The sequence below is a fragment of the Zalophus californianus genome, chromosome 7 (genome assembly GCF_009762305.2).
Source record: "Zalophus californianus isolate mZalCal1 chromosome 7, mZalCal1.pri.v2, whole genome shotgun sequence".
NCBI lineage: Eukaryota > Metazoa > Chordata > Mammalia > Carnivora > Otariidae > Zalophus > Zalophus californianus.
In genome coordinates, this window is record NC_045601.1 from 102,177,480 (window position 1) to 102,190,527 (window position 13,048).

Here is a 13,048-nt window from a genome sequence, read left to right on the forward strand (position 1 = left end):
TTTATAGGTGAATCTAAATGTCCTCACACATATCCTGACCTCAAAAGGGCCCACTGATGATCATCCACCCCTTGGCTTCCCATTGTGCAAGGCATAGGAGTAATCCCTTTAGAACAGCCCAGCTGTCAACATAAAGGGTTAATGGGGCTCATGAGTGATGACCAGCAAAACCATTCTGAGTTTAGCCTAGTGACTGCTGTGTGAGAGGCTGTATACGGAGAAATTCTGTGTATGCTGCTAGGAGCTACTGATTTATAAAAGCATATCGGGTTTCTGATCCCTTGTAGAGCTGGGACCAAAAGGGTCCTTTCTGTTGTCTCTGCCGTAACACTCAATCTATACCTTCTGAAGTCAAAGATGCATCTAACTCAAATTGTAGCCCTGCTTGGATGATGCCCAGAGCTTTAATTTGTTTCACTAGTATTTTTGTCTTTTCAAAGTTGGCTTGCTGTTCTGACCCCCACTCTCATGTGTGCCTTGTCATTACCAGGTGGCATAAGGGATGAAGCCACTATGCCAGGTGGGGAATAAAAGTCCTCTAAAACCTCCAAATCCATACAAAGGTTTGCATCTCTCATCTTCCTAGAGGTTAGATGGATTTATACCTTATCAATCACAACTTCGGGACAACACACATTTTACACACCAAATGGTTGCCAAAAACTTTATGGTGGTGTCTAGGCCTTGAATTGCTTGCAGGTTTACTGCCCATCCTCTCCGTCATAGACGTTCCAGCAAGGCGTGCACAGTGTCTTGAAGCAGAGGCAAGTCTTACCATGTTAAAATTATAGTGTCAAAGTAATGGACCCATTTTACTGAAGTAGGGAAGAAGAACGGGGTCAGATCTCATTTTACCATCTAATAACATGCTGTGGCTAAGCATGTAGCCTTGGAGAAGCACTTGAAAAATCTATTGCTGCCCCTCTCATGTGAAGGAGAACCAATTTAATTATCAGAGACCTGAATGTGTCAGTCTTTCCTATAAAACTCCTTAAAGATGAAGCACTAAGGATCACAGTAAAACAAGGGCTCTGTAAACGACAAAAGAATTAAAAATTCTTATGGGTAAAGATCTGATGAAAGTTTATTGTAATATAATTGACAAGGGAATTTGGTTATTTTTGTGCCATAAATTTTATTATGACTGATAACATTATACTGGGATGTATCAATTTTTTAGGAATTTCATATAAACCCTAAAAAAAGTTTAGCACCAGTTATTTGATCATGCTTCACATGTAATTTAACATATCAACTAAACCTAATTAGTAACATATCTCTTCTATAAAGAGAACACATCTTTCAGATGTTTCAGGGACCCTCTGGAATTTCTCAGTTAGTTCAAGGTCAACAAGACTTCATTTAGAATTTGATTTTGGGGAACTTTGTCAAAAATATCAAAAGGGGGGGTTAAAACAATTGATTATATAGGAGTGTAGGTCACTGTGAAACAATACTCAGTTATCTATTTAACCAAAATAACAAATATTTCAATGGGAAATACAGAAAGTTACAGAAGTATAAAAAATCCTTAGCTCTTTTAATGAAGAGGGCTCAGTTTTATTAAGTAATCAAAGGCCTGGTAAAAACATGAATCACAGGAAATTATTTTGATAAAGCACAGAATGTTTTCTAGGCATATTACTTAAAAGGTGTAAAAAAAAAAACCTTTCATAATCTCATCAGGAATAGACCAATAGTTCAAAAAAACCTTTATCCTTTGAGCAGATGGAAGAAAATTAAGTTTGTTTTACATAAGTACACTTCATATTAAAGTGTTTTTTAAAAGCCGATTAAATAGAGCTCAATCAATTTTAGCAGTACTCCAAAGGTAGAAAAATAACACATATACATACTAACCCTAGACATACATAACCACACAAACAGATACCTCATGGCTTTCATTCTATAACTTTGGCCATGATTTAGGTACCCACTCACATGACTAAATACTTCCATTAATATTTGTGGAGAAGAGCAATTGAATTAAAGTAACTTGGCTATTGACATAAAACAATAGGGGTAAAGCTAGTACTGAAGCCAGCATCCATAGCCTTGCTATTATGAGTTATTATCACATGTGTCTCTGATAGAGATTGAGATGAGCCTAGTCCTTGCCATACATATATGTATATTATTTATAGAGATATTATTAATCCTGGTATTTCTCAGAAACTATCTTATCACCTATGCCCAACTGATACACAACTTCAATAGACATTATCAAAATTAATTTGAAACATAAGTTTATATCAATCCTTAAAGATATACAGTGATTACTATATGTTCCCCTGATTATAGTAAATATTCAATACATAAATGCTTTGCTCTCTGTTAAAAATGGCACTTTTTTGTCTCCCAAAGGTGTTATGATTATATGTGACTCCGTGTGATCTCTGGATAGGCCTTAAAAATGTAATGACAGAGGAATTTTTATGAAGTTTAAAATAAACACTTGAATATCAGAAACTTAAGCATGAAAGATAACTAGTGTAAATCTACAACAGTAAGACAAATCAGCAAATTTCTTTTAACAGTAGAAATCTTTCTGTGACAGCTGCAGCAGAAAGTTACTGAGGCATACTGAAAGGCAAGAGCTTTTCAGATACATTGTGTGTCCATAAGGGAAATAATAAGTTGCTTAGAAACACTACAGAAAGCAGTCTCAATTCCTTCTAGCAAGATATTATTTATACCACATTTATATTTTATTTTTGTTTTTATTTTTCCTTATAGATTTTGGTTTATGTTGTAAAGACTAAGGCCTCTAAATATAAGGAGATTTATCACCAATTGAAAAATCTTCACCTGATCTTAGCCAAAAGGCCAAGAAGCAATACCAATTGAAAAATCTCATTCACAGTAAAGCTGTGTCTTTCCTTTGGATGTTATAATTTTTTTTCTAAAACTACTGACATTATAATCTTGATTTCCAGATTACATAATTTAAAATTTATCTACATAATAGTGGTCATCTATGAAAAATAAACTGATAACATTGTCATTTTTATTAATATTTGAATTAAAAGCACTTCTTCAGAGTTAACATTTTTTATATGAAACCTTTTATCAATGAATAGTAAAATTTTACTCCAGTTTTGGTAATGATGGCTCTTCCCCAAATGTTTCTTTCATTAGTTAGTAGTAGTAGTTTCTGGGGATAGATTGGGCTGATGAATAACCTGAATCTCCATTGCTAATAGAATTTTTCTTTGCCTTTTCTCTGGCTACCTGGGACATTTTGCACGGTGTAGACCCTCACAAAAGACCTGATGAATTAGATTTGTTGTTGTCACATGATTTTTCTATCCATCTACTAGAGATAGTAGTATTCTTCTTTGATTCTCTTCAGCACTATCTCACCAGCACCTGGGATAATATCTGGCATATACAAAGCACTTAACACTTGTTTGTGGAAAGAATGCATGAGGTCTCACCTTTTTAATCCTGGATTTTTTTTCAATTTTTTAAATATTAAAAATTTATATGCAGAACATTCAAGGTACAGTTCTGTGAGTTTTTACACATGCATACAGGCATGAATATACAACTCGAAATGTAGAACAATTGCAAAACATCCAAAAATTTCCCAGTAATCCAGTACCAGTGCTTGACAACCACTAATCTCCTTTGGTTCCCTTTTTGTTTTACCTTTATAAGAATGTCACATGAATGGAAATGCACAGAATGGAATTTATTATTTTTTAGTCCACTTGTACTTAGCATACTGTATTTAAGACTCATCCATATTATGGTATGTTAATAATTATCTTTTAAAGGTAAAGTCTTCCTGGTAGAGGCCTCAATTAAGCCAGGGGAGTAGGCATCATACACACACACACACACACACACACACACACACACACACACACACACACATAAATCATCTGTAAAGTGTTTTTTTTTTTTTTTACCTTCTGAAGTGTACAATTTGTGATTGTGCTAACATCCATTAAAGTAACAGGATCAAGGGCTACCTGGGTGTCTCAGTCAGTTGGGCGTCAGACTCTTGGTTTTGGCTCAGGTCATGATCTCACAGTCCTGGGATCAAGCCCTGGCTCAGGGTCTGCACTGATCATGGAGTCTGCTTCAGATTTCCTCTCCCTCTGCCCCTCCCCAACTGGTGTTTGTGCTCGCTCGCTCTCTCTAAAATAAAATCTTAAAAAAATTGAAGTAATAAGATTGAGTCACAATAAGCACTTTTAAGAAAAAATACTTTAGTAAAATTTTAACTCTAAACAAATTATTTTGGATCTTCTCTCTTGCAGCACCACCCATTTTCAGGTTGGAATCCTAAAATGGGAAGCGTGTTTGATATGATGTCAGGAGAGGAGTAAGAACTGAAAAACGTAGGAAAGAGAGGAAACATAGGGCAGTAGTTAAGAGATGATTATTGGGAAAAGAGGCGAAGAATAAATCAGAAATACGGGCATTTATTTACTGGTAAGACAACTATTTCCATGATTTTAACTCTAGATTTTTTTCCCCATTTTAGTTAAAATATTAGATAACAGGAAGTCTTTCTGACCTGGAAAATTTACATTGCCTGGATGGAGTTCTGTGGATAGAAAGACATGAAATCTTAATGGTTTCATTGCACAGGAATTGTATTAAAAGGACTTCCTGGTCCTTTTAATACAATAACTAGTGATTTCTTCAGTTCCACACAAGACAGAAGCAGAATTGTTGGGCACAAGGAATCCTGATTATGAATGGAAACAGAAAAACTTACAAAAGGAATATATTTGAATCAGAACAGCTGTCTGCACAGCCCAATTCATTAAGCATATTTTTCCAGTAATTTTTGCAATAGTCACTCTCTACAATGAGCCAAGCATGACTAATTAGAAAATAAGATAGGATAAGATTCTGCCCTTGAGGATCTTGTACTCTGGCAGGGAAGACAGAGAAGCCATTAGAAGGGAAAGAATGGCAGGCATGAAATCATATAACAAGGGCGACAGGATAACTACGTGTGTGAGGAAGAAGGAAAAGTCCTCAGGTATGAGGGCAGACCAGAAAGTTGAATGCTAGATCAGGAGAGATTGAAAACAAAGGAGATAATAAGCATAATGTAATTGAGTCAAGTGCAAAACAATGGGAAGGAGCTGTGCAGTAAAGGGTTAGCTCAGGCCTCGGCTGCTCAAACTGCACATTCCCAAAGTCTTCAGCACCTGCCCTTTATTCAGTTCCTGGGAAATGACCTCTCAGCCTTTGGATTATCCTGCCTAATAAGAGTGTCTGTATACTTGAGGCCCTGGGGCAAGTCAGATACTTTATGCTAACAATAGCATAAAGTGAACACCTGTTTCTATATGCCTGAATCTTTGGGTCATGCTGTATCAGGGTGACATCTGGGATGCTGGAGTCTGAGTGCTAAATCTGTCATGCAAGTACCTATAGGCCTATATGACTGACCCCCAATAGGAACCCTGGACACAAGGCTCAGATTGAATCCTCATTGTCAGCACCATGTATCATCACACATTGTTGCTGGGGGAATTAAGTGCCTCCTGCGACAGTCCACTGGGATAGGACAACTGTAAGCTTGCATGTGATTTTTCCTACACTTGGCTTTACTCATCTTCTCCCTTTGCTGAGTTTAGCCTATATTCTTTTGCTAGAATAAACTACAACTGTGATTATCATAGGTTTTTTTCTGAGTTTTTTTAGCTATTCTCATGAGTCATCAGTTTTGGTGAACTTGGGGGCCCCTGACACAGAGGTGGATTCAGAATGTAACTGACAGAATGAAGAAGAAAAGTTGTGGGTGTCAGGATGTTTATGGACTGGGCAGGTAGAAAAGATAAGAGTTGCAGTCTGCTGGCTTGCATTTTTTTTTTCCTCTGGAGAGACATCTTGCTGAAATAGAATCAGAGGAACATGTAGGGGTTAGAAAGGGGTCAAGTTTTGAGGGGAGTTTATAGGAATTAAAAATTATGTTGAAAATCAGAGGCAAACACGGGGAAGTTTGTGGTATTTGAGGAGTACTGAGAATTTATTTAAAATCTTAGATCCTTAATTTAGGGTGATCTCAGTCTATAAAGTTTTAGGCTTCTCTTTATGCTCTAAGATTCCTTCAGTGGTTGGGTTTTTATCAAGAAGTTATGACAGAAGGACAGTGGCATTAGAGAGCATTAGGCTGATAATATAAAAATGGTTGATTTCATCTACACTGAATAGGGAATACAGGAGGAGGCTGAAAACAAGGAGGAAATCAAGGAGTTAATGGATCATGGGTCTCACGGAGATGAAAAACCAAATTAGTGTACTGGATACACTTGAGACACTGAATGGGACTAAGAGTTAAGAGATAGGATGACTGAACTCAATATTTCAACTAAATACTTTCTCTTTAGCAGTGGCAATAAGGGATGTGTCCAGAAAGAAAATGATCTCTAACTCTGTGCCAAAGTCCTGGAAAGCAGGCTAAATGTTTATTTAAATGATTCAGTGAATACTAATATTTATGCTTTCTTATTAACATATTCTGGTACTTGTATGGAAAAAAAACAACTGAAAATGCTTAGACATGTAGTGTATGAATTTCAAATTTCAAACCATACTCAAAGGAATACATGAGAATTCCCTGATCCCAAACCCTCATCCACACTCAATCTTATCAAGTCTGATAATTTCTTTTAAAAATGAATATAATGAAAAAAATGAACATGAGTACAAATTTGTATTCAATGAATTCTATATTTTAGTGAGTTGTAATATGTATAGTTTTTTCTTGCATTTTATTTTCTATATGTATTTTTTGTCATCTTTTAGCTTTGTTTTTCATGCATTTTTGTCATAAACTTGTTCGACTCTGATGTGCTCAAAATTTATTCCTATTTTCTATCATGGCTTGTGAGTACTGCATCTTATTCATAAGGATTTTCCATCCCAAGTTTCCTGGAAATGTATTTTGTATTTACTACAAAACTTCTATTGTGTTCATCAATAATGGTGAACCTTAACTTTATTTTTACTGAGATAAAAATGTAACTTATTTTCCAGAAAATCTAATCAGCATCCTAATTTCCTTTGTTAAATGGTTCAGCTTTTATATAGGCATTTAAATATTTATCATATTATAAATTCACATATCTTTTCCATTGATGTACTTGTCTATTCTAGATGGTATTACTTTATAATGTCTTCTGACATTCCTCTATGTTCTCTTTAAAAAAATAGTTAATATACAATGTTATATTTTTTAGGTGCACAACATAGTGATTCAACAATTCTGTACATTATAAAATGCTCATAAAAAAGTATAGTTACCATCTGTCACCATTATTACAGTGTTATTGATATATTCCCTATGCTGTACTTTTGATCTTCCTGACATATTTATCTTATAATGGAAATTTGTGTCTATTAATCCCCTTATTTCACCCATCTCCCTACCACCGCTGCTCTGGCAATCACCAGTTCTCTGTACTTATGACTATTTCTGTTTGCTTGTTCATTAGCTTTGCTTTTGAATTTCACATGTGAGTAAAGTCATATGGTATTTGTCCTTCTTGGACTTATTATTCAATTATTAGTAGTATAATACCTTCTAGGTCCATACATATTGTCGCAAATGACAAGATCTCATTTTTTAAGGCTGAATAATATTCTATTGTGTATATCTACTACATTTTTTTTTCTTATGCAGTCATAGCCTATTGTGATGCCATCCTTGAGAAGTGTTGTGGTCAAAAGAACACAGTCCACTAAAATAACAATTACTTCAAAATAGTGCAAGTCCTTTATGCATTTCTCAAAACTATAAGTGGGACTTCTAATTCCCAGCAGTACTTTGTTTCTATTTAAATTCCAGTTAACATACAATGCAATATTTCAGGTGTACAACATAGTGATTCAAGGGTTCCATACAACACCTGGTGCTCATCACAATAAGCGCACTCCCTAATCCCCATCACCCATTTCACCCATCCCTCCACCCCCCTCCCCTCTGATAACCCTCAGTTTGTTCTCTGTAGTTAAGAGTCTGTTTCTTGGTATCTTTCTCTCTCATTTTTTCCCCTTTGCTAGTTTGTTTTGTTTCTTAAATTCCACATATGAGTGAGATCATATGGTATTTGTCTTACTTTGACTTATTTCGCCTAGCATAATACTCTAGCTCCGTGAATGTTGTTGCAAATGGCAAGATTTAATTCTTTTTGATGGCTGAGTAATATTCCTGTGTGTGTGTGTGTGTGTGTGTGTGTGTGTGTGTGTGTACACACATCATCTTTATCCGTTCATCAGTTGGTGGACATTTTGGCTGTTTCCAAAATTTGGCTACTGTAGATAATGCTGCTATAAACATTAGGGTGCATGTATCACTTTTGAATTAGTGTTTTTTTTTTGGGGGGTGTAGGGGACTTAAATATCCAGGAGTGTTAATTCCTGGATGGTAGGGTGGTTCTATTTTTAATTTTTTGAGGAAACTCCATACTGTTTTCCACATTGGCTGTACCAGTTTGCATTCTTACCAACACCTAGATAGGCTAAGAAAAGGTTTTCTTTTCTTAGCCCAAAGCATTCCTTTTACACATGTAGGAAAGGAATCTCTGGGAGGTGAAGTGTCTTATAAACCATTTGTCAAAAGGTAGCATTTGACTGGAATCAAAGTCTCATGATCTTTTGCTTTTCTTCCACCTTTTACTTCAGCAGAAAATAAATTTAACTAGGGCTGGGTCTCTGCACCATAACCCTGCATATCAAGCCCTATAGAGTAGATATCTTAATATATATATGTATTTTGATCACAGATATTTAGGTATCTGATAAGAGTCAAGGACATTTTCTTGAGAATTTTGTATAAATATTAACATAGTTTGTTAGGCTCCTAGATATCATCAATGACCAAAATTTATCTCTGTTTCCATATACAGTAAGAACATCTGTTTAGAAAAAATTGCTACAACAGGTCTAAAGAGGTGGCTTGTGTCACCAAAAGTAAGAGTTCTTTTAAAAACTCAGGAAATAGTTTAGGATTTTATTTATACTAAGTTCTACTGAACTAGAGAGTAGAAACGAAGGAAAGCATTTATGCATGTAAGATGATTAAGAGGTGCTTTTATGTACATTATCTCTCTTTGGGAAATACCAAATATTGATAATATATTTAAGCGTAAAAAGTATTTTCAGTGGGGCTGTAAATTAAGTTTTTAAAGGAAAACTATAATTTATAAATATAGATGTATATATTCTACAAAAGTTGTACATTATTATATACATTAAATTCTTAAAGTAGAACATATTTATATTTGTGCATATACATTTATATATGTGTATATAATCATTTTCTTTACAAATGATGTTATATTAAGGAGCATGACTTCATAGTGTGGACCAACAAAATGAGAAAAAAAATATTTCCTTCAGTTTTTCCTAGAACATGTTCCATTTCCTTGGAAGTTTGATTTTTCCTAGCATATTTTTCCTTTTGCTGCTGATTCTTGCTTTCTCTGATAGTATTTTATACTATTCTTGCCTTTCTATTTCAGCCTAAGTATTTTTATACATTCTTTTTCATTCTTCTTGCATCTGCTCAGCACAGATTGTTGAACAGAGCTATCACTGACATGACTTTAGTTAGATATTGCTTTTTTTTCCCTTAAAACTTGAACTTAATGAAAATGTCTTTTTTCCCCTATCCCTAAAATATTGTTAGGAAAAGTGGCTCATATTTTAAAAAATGAGTGTAGTTGTTAGAAATCATATATGGAGATCTGGTATTCTACGCACGTAGAAATGCTGTTACATTTATTCCCTTGAGGAAACAATTCTTTGGCTTAGTTCCAGATATCAAAATAAGAGTGGATTTTCAGGTTTAATCTGTTTTTAAATTACTTTTAAAAATTTGTGCAATTTCTTTGGGGAACAGTAAAAACTAATGTTTAAGAATTAGAAATGTCCTTCACTTCTAGGGTCAGAAAACACTAATTAGCAATTCATTACAGGAAGGTTTTGTTTTGTTTTTACTTTCCTTCTGGCAAACCAAGTATTCACACTTCTATCAAATTCTTGTTGCCTTTCTCCTTATTGTCTAAGAGCCAATTGCTAATGATTCTCTATTATTGCTGACATGCTGAGACAGCAATACTTTTCCATTCATTGCCCCAGCTACCCTAGTAAATACTAATTTCCTCAGGGTTATTAATTTCTCCCGGGGGGGCAGGGGAGGCCAAAGGGGGGGCCAAAGAGGGCAGAGGGAGAATATAAAATACAAGAATGAAACAAAATTTAAAGGAAGTAGGAGTCAGATGTGATTGAGAACCTATGTAAAATACTATTTTTCTATACTGATGTACATTTAAAATGCTCTTAATTTGAAATCCTTCTCATAACTAGAATCTAAACACTTGGTTTCTGTTTTTCCCTATGGATTTCTAGGGTCTTTGAATGTATAAAAAGTGAATTACTCAGTTTACCTGAGATAGTGTTGCATAGAAAGAAAAAGAAATGAGAAAGAAGGGAATCTCAATGAATGGGTAGGCTTCCTGGGAACTCAGTGAAGAGTTTTATGGCTAACATAATTTGGGATAGGAACGTACGGATACACCATTTTGTGTCTCTTTGTTACCCTTAAAATGAAGAAAATGGATGATATCCTCAATTACAGGTACTCAGTTCTTTGTGGGCTCCCTTTTGTCCACATCTCCTGTATTGTGTCACTCAAGTGCTTTGTTCCATAGTCAGCATAAAGTTAATTAGTACAGTAGCCATTTAATGACATTCCTAACTTCCATATGTGTATAAAATTCTTTCATTTTATTTCCTCAGCTTTGTGTCTATTAATCATCTTTTCTAAACGTTAAAACAGATCAGCTTAGTATTTTTCCCAAATTAAAAAACACATGAGATAATCTAAAATTCTCATTTCCCCTATATCATGCCAGCCAGGGCCCTCCCCATTCCCCTGCTCCTATCTCAACAGGCTTCACTGGAGAACTGTTGTAGAACTGGCAAAATAGAATTTGCAATCACCACTTTTCTGCATTGGTGCACCTGTTTTCTGAATCCAATGTCTTTTTTAAGAAGGACCTTGTTTTCCTGTAGCTTTAAACACACACACACACACACACACACACACACATTCTTGTGAGATAAATTATTTGTATCTTTTTATTGAGAAAATATTTTTTACATATTGTACACTTGTTTGATAACCTGCTTCAGCATAGAAATATAGATTGGGAATTATTTTTACTCAGTATGTTAAAAGTATTTTCCCCAGGAACTTCTAGCATCAAAGTTTTCCTGAAAGGATTCTTTTTTTAATTTCCTTTGTTGTAAAGAGTAAAGCTAAGGCAATACTAGCATGTTTGGAATAACTTAAGGACAAACTAAATAACAGCTATTTTACTAATTTAGGTATATCTCTATACTTTTTTCATAATACTTTACAAACAACTATTTAATCCCTCTAGTATTAATTTTTACTTTTGCTTAAGGCATTTTTAGTTTTTTTTAAATTTTATTATGTTAATCACCATACATTACATCATTAGTTTTTTTTATTTTTTATTGTTATGTTAATCACCATATATTACATCATTAGTTTTTGATGTAGTGTTCCATGATCCATTGTTTGCGTATAACACCCAGTGCTCCATTCAGTACGTGCCCTCCTTAGTACCCATCACCAGGCTAATCCATCCTCCCACCTCCCTCCCCTCTAGAACCCTCAGTTTGTTTCTCAGAGTCCATAGTCTCTCATTGTTCGTCTCCCCCTCCAATTTCCCCCCCTTCATGTTTCCCTTCCTATTATCATTTTTTTTTAACAAATAATGTTTTATTTGTTTCAGAGGTACAGGTCTGTGTCATTTTATTTTTTTCATCATAATAAGTATACTTTTTAATCCCCATCCTCTATTTTACCCATCTCCTCATCCACCTCCCATCTGGTAACCACTGGTTTGTTCTCTATAGTAAAGAGTCTCTTTTTTGGTTTTATTCTCTCTCGTTACCCCCCCCCTTTGCTTATTTGTTTTGTTTCTTAAATTCCACATATGAGTGAGACCATATGATACTTGTCTTTCTCTGACATATTTCGCTTAGCAGTATATGCTCTAGCTCTATCTATGTTGTTGTTGCAAATGGCAAGATTTCATTCTTTTTTTGTGTGTGTGTGGTTCAATGGTATTTTATTATGTGTGTGTATATACATACATTCATATCATATCTTCTTTATCCATTCATCAATTGACGGACACCCGGACTGCTTCCATAGTTTGGCTATTGTAAATAATACTGCAATAAACATAGGGGTGGATGTATTGCTTCAAATTAGCATATTTGTATTTTTAGGTAAATACCCAGTAGTGTGATTGCTGGATTGTAAGGTAGTTCTATTTTAATTTTTTGAGTGAACTCCATACTGTTTTCCACAATGGCTGCACCAATTTGCATTCCCACCAGCACTGCAAGAGGGTTCCTTTTTTTCCACATCCTCACCAACACTTGTAGTTTTTTGTGTTTTTGATTTTAGCAGTTGTGACAAGTGTGAGGTAATACCTCATTTTCCTTTTGATTTGCATCCCTGATGATGACTGATGTTGAGCATCTTTTCATGTGTCCATTGGTCATCTGTATGTCTTCTTTGGAGAAACGTCTGTTCATATCTTCTGCCCATTTTTTAATTTGATGATTTGTTTTTAGGGTTTTGAGTTGTAGAAGTTCTTTGTACCTTTTGGATACTAACATTTTATTGGATATGTCATTTGCAAATATCTTCTCCCATTTGGTAGGTTGCTTTTTAGTTTTGTTGATTGTTCACTATGCACAAACTTTTAATTTTTTTGCAATCCCAGTAGTTTATTTTTGCTTTATTTTCCCTTGCATCAGGAGACATTTCTAGAAAATTTCTAGAAAAATTTCGCTGCAGTGCATGTCAGAGATTACTGACTGTGGTCTCTTCAAGGACTTTTATAGTTTTAGGTCTCACATTTAGGTTTTTAATCCATTTGTAGTTTATTTTTGTATATGGTAAAAGAAAGTGGTCCAGTTTCATTCTTTTGCATGTGGCTGCCCAGTTTTTTAAACACCATTTGTTGAA